Consider the following 8,076-nt stretch of genomic DNA (forward strand, 5'->3'; position numbering starts at 1 on the left):
TATAACAAGAGCTGCCCATACCCTTGCCACATCATTTGCACCCTGTCCTGTAACAGATACATTAGACTGAACCACCCTACAGCCGTTTGGGAAATTGCCCAGTCTATTACCCACAATTTCGCCGAGGAGGAGGAGGAGGAAAATGAAAATGAACCCGAATGAATTCCAGTTACAAAACGACAAAATCTTGAAGCTATAGCCCTCCCGAGGAGAGCGTTGGAAGAAACTGGGGCAAGTGATCGTGAATATGAACTGTTATACAATATTTAAAATCTATAAATAGACTTTGTAGTGATAATTTAAAGCAACCTAAAATAAGGGACTTTAAAATTACGTATAATCATATTACAAAGTGTTATGTTTAATTAATATGTATATTAATTAAGCTATGTACGTAAGTATAAATTTAACATCATTATTAAATATCATTTGTCATTTGATCCCTTGTACAGTTCAGTAAATACCCTAATATATGTTTTTCAGACTGATGTAATGTTTAATCAATATTTTGATGGCATTAATTTGCTGATCTGTGGATAATATTCTTCCCATTTTCACGCATCATTTAATGGGTAATAAACTTTTGATAATAAAGTGTAAATTTATGCTTTTTATCTTTATTTTTATAGCCCGTGGATAATATACGCTGGGAATCCACTGGCGAAATGTTGCCTTTTTATTCATTTCATTTCTTTTTATTCATGAATCCATCGAAGGGATACTGAACTACCTTATTCGAAGTGGTTCAATATCAGGGCAACTTGTTGTGAAGGCATTCACAATATTATGAGGTATTCAAAATTTTCCGTAGCCTGAGGGCTTTTAGCTAAAACCTTTTTACTATGAATTTTGTTTAATTTAATTTAGTTTAATATTGTAATTGTTTTCATCGATATCCATAATTGCATAGCGTCGACCACGTGAAACATTTGCTGCTAAGTTCGGATGGTTGTGAACAATGTTGAATACAGGGGAGGGTGAGTTTCAGCCCCGGTGGAATAAAACTCCCCTTCTCCGGTGAAAAATAGTAATTTTTATTTTATAAAACACGAATTCAATAAATTTTTTTTCAAATAAACACAACACGAAAAATCACATCAACTAAGTGTGATACTCGTTAGGTCAGGGGTCGGCAACCTGCGGCTCTTTAACTTTTAGCCCACATGAAACAAAGTTCGAAATGGAGTGAGAGGACTTAAAAATCAAGGACATGTGGAGTGCAAGTCTAAAATGCCTTAAAACTGAAATTAAGGATTTGAAGAGGCAAAAGGCTGCTCTTGCAATTCTACATAAATGGATGCCAATAGATGAGTTGAAAAAGCAAGACCAAATTGTGTTCGATGCGTGGAGCTTACCGGAGACGTATATAAATTTGAAAATATTTGCGTTTGGACTTCTCTCAATTTTTGGTTCGACGAATTTCTACGGGCAAATATTTTCGACCACGAACTATATTAAAAATATATCAAGAAACTGTCTGAACAATGCAAGTCTCTCAGCATGCACAAAGATCAAAATTACGGCATACTTCCCTGATGTTGAGAGACTCTCTCAAGAAGTTCAGTAGCAAAAGTCACATTAATTAGATAAATAATATTTCAAAATATATATTTTTTTAATGAAACACCTTCCCACTCTATTCCATTCTTAAAAAACTCCCCCACCCCTCCTCCCCAGCTTGAGTTGAAGTGTGGCTCTTCAGATTCTCTCTTTTTTTTCTGGCTGCACAAATTGTAACTATTTCAATTGTGCGCATTTTCGTTTTATGGTTTTCAGGTTCCTTTTATTTTCACACAAACCATCTCTTGAGAGTGTTTCACACAAATGATCTAACTTGCGACTAATTCTTTATTTGTATATCGCAAACAAGATCCCAGGCCGCGAATAGATTCTCCTGAATTGGTTCCTGACAGATGCTATTGTAATTATTAGGGTTCAGATTTTTATGTATTATCGTATTCATTTTTCGTGTACATAAAGGCATGAAACTTAGTGTGTCTGAGGATCCTAAAGAAGCGTGTTTGTAATTTAATATTTCATCATATTTTACACATTAGGTCATAATTTCAAAATTTTCATATTCTGTCTTACGATAATCGACAAATTATTTATCAAATTGATTTCTAAAAAACCGTGCCAATTTACATTTAATCGTTTCACATTCCAGGGTGGGCACGAGCGGCTAAATCCCAAAGTTATTTTGATTGGCTCTTTAATCACTCACAACCACACCGTAATCTTAGCTAGAATTTAAAACTTTACAGTAGTTTTGCCTTATGCTGATTTCAACGAATTATTCGTTCAACTTATTTTATACAGTAGAAACTTTAGCTGTTGGCGAAATGAAGCCAAAATCGAGCTTTTTAGAAAATGGATTTCTTCTGTAGTTAAAGAGTCTAAAGATACATATGAAACGGATGGAAAAATAATATATTGCAACGCATGCAATAAACAGGTACGTAAATTAATTAATATATATATAGGGTGGTCGCCGTAGCCTAGTGGTCAGGCGCGCGGGTGCATAAGTACACGTGCCTTGAGTGACCGGGGTTTAAGCCCGTGACTGCTGAATACGGTGCTGTTTCTTGTATTCTGTATATCTTGTGAACTCCTCTGACCGTTTGGTCGTCCCGGAGTATAAACAGAAAATTTATTTTATTATATAATATCGGTGTAGATACGCCATAGAATCTTAAAGAACAACTACGATAGTAGTTGTTCTTTAAGATTCTCTATTGTTGTTCTTAAGATTCTCAACCCCTGGCATTACTGCTGTGAAGGGTCTATTGTATATACCATGTTTGTATACAATAAAGATTATATATATATATAGTAGTGTGAAAGGCATTTCGTCTGTATGTCATATTGTGCTCTTCCTTCGCAACGAGTTGCCAATGTATTGTACTACCTCGAATAAGTAACGCTTCAAACCGTTTCAAAGCTAGTTAGCTTTTCATCGGTGGGTGGTGGTAAGACAAGTAACAATAGTCTTCTCTATTAGTGAAGCGTTACTTATTCGAGGTAGTGCAATACATGTGTAACTCGTTTTGAAGGAAGATCACAATATGAGATACAGACGAAATGATGCTTTCACACTACTATCGTAGTTGTTCTTTAAGTTGTTCTTAATCTATGATGTAGCTACACCGATATTATGTAGAAGCTTAAACTCTTAAATATTATGCCTTGTTTCATTTAGTTTATTTAAGTAAATTAATTAATTACCTGGTAATTAATCATAACTTTTTATGATTAATCATGATCTATCATAATTTTTATTTTTGGATGCTTCCATATATGCACATTCCAAATTTAATGCTCATGCATATTTAGATTTAATATGCTTGACTTGTACTTAAGTTGCTAAATAATATCGGTGTAAATACACCATAGTTAACCCATATATTTGAGCTACGATTGTAGCGTAGAAGGCATCGTTTAAATTGTTGCTTGTATTGCACTACTTAAGTTGCTAAAGTACTTAGCAACTTAAGTAGTGCAATACATGTGTAACTCGTTTTGAAGGAAGATCACAATATGAAATACAGACGAAATGATGCCTTTCACACTACTATTGTAGTTGTTCTTTAAGTTGCTAAAGTACTTAGCAACTTAAGTGTTAGTAGCCTATACATTTTGGTTTTTGTATGTTTAAAAAAAATATATATTAATGTTTATATTTCAAAAAAACAAACAAACATGCAAATTGTGATATTTTCATTACATTACTTGTTATAAATTTGCATAACAAGTCGTTGTACAGCTTTAATAGAATAAAAAAAGTAAATATTATCATTTATACGGTATGTAAAGGTAAATTATTTAGTCATATTTGGTTAAATTAATGACATATTTTCATCATTTTTTGACATTTCATAAAAATCCGAACCCTAGTATAAAGTGTCTCGCGGCTTTAAGGGGAGTCGACTGCACCCAGTAATTGAATTGTCGGCAGTTTCGCTTTATTTTTTTTCACAGCGATAGTCTACTTGTGGCTAATTCTTCATTTGAATACCACAAACAAGACGGTCTGATCGCAGCCTATAAACAATATATTTTATAAAATTTTTATTATACAGTATATGTATCTATACTGTAATATTGCAAGATTACATGAAGATAAGCTTACAGGGCTCGAATGAGTTATCGGAAAAAAATAATAATTGAAGTGACTGATATACATACAGAGAAGAATAAGATTATTACAATACAGTGCATTGCATGTTTAATTATAATTTGTACATTTTTTTTTTGTTTTGTTCCGAATTTAGATCAATGATTTTCATATTATTAAACTGATGTGGTCAGTAATGTGGTTTTTGTGAACTCACTTTAGTATTTAGATGTTAAATAATAAATTATAATTATACGGATTCGTTTGTAACATATACATATGTTGTAAATATTAAATGATAATAAAAAATATACTACATGTACCCTGCAAAGTTTATACTCTCTCCCCTCCCCAGTTGCAAACGCTGTGGATTCAACATTGGTTCTGAATTAGTCTTCTGAGTTACCCTGAAAGAGAACAGTGAGAAATGAAACACCAAGGAGTGCTCTGAATTTCCTTTCTTTAATTAATAAAAACCACTCGGAACGAGTTTCCTCCCTCCACCCCTCTAAAAGAGGAGTGGAACGGTCATCCATGGCAAAGCTCCACACTCAGGTGGGGAGCTGAGCCCTCGTCACGCTCAGGAGGAAACCCCACCACTCGTCATCGTGGTTGAGTTTGCTGCGAGTTTCAGGGTCCGAACTCGCTAATCACACTACAGAAATGATCCTGTGAAGTATGATCTTGGTATGCTTAGTATAACTAGATAAAATGTACCACAATCATGTTGGTTAAATTATGGTGTTTTGTAGGTTATATTGCAGTTTAATAAATTTTAAATAACTATAGAATATTCTTTTACTATTTAAATATTTATTTCGTTTTACACAAAATACTATATGAAATTTAGATTATTTTGGCATATATTAACGAGTTAAAGCTTTTATATAACTACATTTACTAAATCATAATAAGATGAGGTTGTCTGTCTTATTTCTAGGCATAATTCGCATTATTTCGAGCACGAAATTATTGCAGATCGCAGTGAAATAAAGATAATGATTTTTTTTTTTACTTTATTGTTAAATAAAATAATTTCTAGAGCCATCGTCCTACAGTATCTACTTAAAGAAATCAATCTTCTGATGGTCTTTCGCGCATGCGCAAAAGAATGTGATGGCAACGCCACACTTATTATTGTTATTACAGCTCCAGAAATCGTATAAAATTGGGCGACTGCTTTGTATGAAATAAATATATACTTTTTTTTAACACCGTGTATGTTACAAAAAGAGGTTTCTTCTCGTGGCAGATAAAGAAAACCAAAACTCTTTTTGTGGTGTAACAATTAGCAGCAGCTCTTTGAATGCCTATACGGATAGTGGTGTTGTAAGTAGCGCCATCTACTGGCATGCCAGTTTTACAATATTTATTACAAATTAAAAGTGTCAGTTTTTCTTAAATTACACTGATCTACAAATAATTTTTTTCTTTGATTAAAGTATTTTTTCTCTTTTGTTTTGCATATGTGGAATTAAGAAAGCACTATTAAAGAAATTATTTTGCTTAAGTTTGAAAATACCTGCTGTCTTCTATCCATGGGCGTCCACAGATTATTTTCCGGGAAGGGGGAGAAAAGCTTGGAGACAAATAATTACATCAATAAATTTTTATTTAATTTTTAAATAATTATTTAATTAAATAATATATATATACATATATAAAATAATAATAAAGAAAGTTAATAATTATAACGACTGTAACTAATATTTATGGGTCAATGCAGTTGCAGAGCAATCATGCATTACAACCATAATGTGTATAAAATATTGAAGATAATAATAGAAAAGGTAAATCAATCAAATAATACCATTCACGAATCTAACAAAACGCAAAGGATTTTTAAAAAAATTTAAAAAAAGCAAAGGATTTTTAAAAAAATTTTGGTTTAGATTTAAATTACTTAGCATATATTGATCATTACAGAAACAGAGAACTTCTTGTCGTTTTTTGTAAGGATTTAAAAAAAACCTTTGCGTTTTCTTAAATTCCTGAATAGTATTATTTGATTGATTTACCTTTTCTATTATTATCTACAATATTTTATTATATATATATATATATATATATATATATATATATAACAGTTTTTTTTAGTTAATTAAATTACCAACAAGATAAATTGGAGAATTTAGCATAAAAGTATTAGGGATGCAAACTATACTCATTTCTGTTTGTCATTTGCCATCTGGCAAATGGCAAACAGAAACAGCTAATTATTGATGGGATATATTGAGTGGAGCTAGCCTTATGTCCCATTCAATGTATCCATATATCTATAATCAGCTATATTATCATTTTAATTTTACTATTTTATTTTATGTGTTTATTTATAGGGTACAACAAAGAAGTCCTACTTAGGTTACCTAAACTTGGCCTTTTGAACTAATGAGTATAGTTTGCACCCCTAATACATTTATGCTAAATTCTCCAATTTATCTAGTTGGTATTACAATTAACTAAAAAATTGTTATATAGAGACAAATGTAATGTATAGTCATAAATTTGATGGCATTAATCTGTTCTATCACTCTTTCTCCTTTTCTATTTCTTATATTATTTTACATAACTTCATATATATATATAGATAATAATAATTTCAGTAATCACGTATCGTATAAGAATTGAATTCTCCGTCAATCGCTTGCAAACCTATTGATGACATTTTCAATAAATTTCTTCTTTACCGATTCCTCTTCTAGTTTCTTCCTGTGCACACTAATCATACATAAACCTTATAGGCGAGTTTCTGAGATAATGGACATCTTAACCATGTTTTCACACTTCTCAAGGTGCTGAAACTTCTTTCAGTGGTACAGGTCGTAACAGGTAATGTCATACCAATAGTTATTGCCGAATTAATAGAAGGGAAATAGTCGCAATGTTCCAAAACTTCTGGTAAAGTTTAGGTAATATCAGTCGATGAACCAAAAACAGGAACTCTGTTTTATTGCTGCAATAGATGAAACACGTGTTCTATGGTTACCCCGACGAGGGCCGAAACCGGCCAACCCGTTATAAAATTTTAAGGCAGACAAAGCGTCCCATGGTCGAGGGTGTAAGGTTACATATCTCAATCACTTTTACGATTATAATTTGTGGAATTTTTTACTCGATCCCAGGGAGGGGCAAGTTCCCCGTTCACCCCCCCCTGCGGACGCCCATGCTTCTATCCTATAACAGTGGTTTCCAAACTATTGAGATCTACAGACCCTTCAAACACCAAAAAAAGTTTGCGGACCTATATATATACAGGGGATCCTCGTTATCCGAGGATAATTGGTTGCAGAAAATTCCACTTAAGGACAAATAAGTGGTTCTCTATGTGTATGTTCAGCTCTTATATTCTTACAGGACATGGTTCGTTAAATGATAAACTGTTTAAATTCAACCTGGGCAATACACCACTCTGTTTTTGTGGAGAGGCCGAGAGTTGGAGCCATGTTTTGTATGACTGTCCGCAATATTTGGACACATTTGAATTTGAAACTACTGTGGGAACTTACACTGACGATTACACTGGAGAAAGGACTCCAGTGTAATCGTCTCTTGGCAAAGAGATCCTGGGCAAAACGAGATAGAGCATAGTAAAGCATTCCTCGTTGACAAGTGTTCACAACCACGGGAAAGGCCTTGTAATGCTGTAACAAGGATGGCACGCTGCTCTTCATAAGGGATCATTAATATAGGAGATGTTCCCCGTCTTCATCCGCTCCACACAGACATCAGGGATCTTCAATGATGCAAGTGAAGCGAGCTTACCATTTATCGAGCCATGGCCAATTAAGAGGAACGCAATACACGATCCTGGGTTAAACCAGAAGGCGATTAGAAAACACCTGAGAGATGTTAGGTAAGAATCGCAAAAATGTAGGATGGGGGGAATCCATTAGAAGGAGAGAGAGAGAGAAGAAGAAGAAGAAGAAAATAACGATAAACCACCTATTGACGTTGTTCCTTGC

At 33.4% G+C, this 8,076-nt stretch overlaps 1 non-coding gene across 1 annotated transcript; it reads right to left on the bottom strand.

The window, feature by feature from the left end:
- Window positions 1-4,589: 4,589 nt before the first annotated feature.
- Window positions 4,590-4,800, bottom strand: LOC150086349 (small nucleolar RNA U3). The gene has a single exon (XR_016546911.1). It is a non-coding gene; the product is annotated as a small nucleolar RNA U3 (small nucleolar RNA).
- Between the last annotated feature and the right edge of the window lie 3,276 nt (window positions 4,801-8,076).

Source organism: Mastigoproctus giganteus, chromosome 4 (genome assembly GCF_048544385.1).
Source record: "Mastigoproctus giganteus isolate SK-2022 chromosome 4, ASM4854438v1, whole genome shotgun sequence".
Classification (NCBI taxonomy): Eukaryota; Metazoa; Arthropoda; class Arachnida; order Uropygi; family Thelyphonidae; genus Mastigoproctus; species Mastigoproctus giganteus.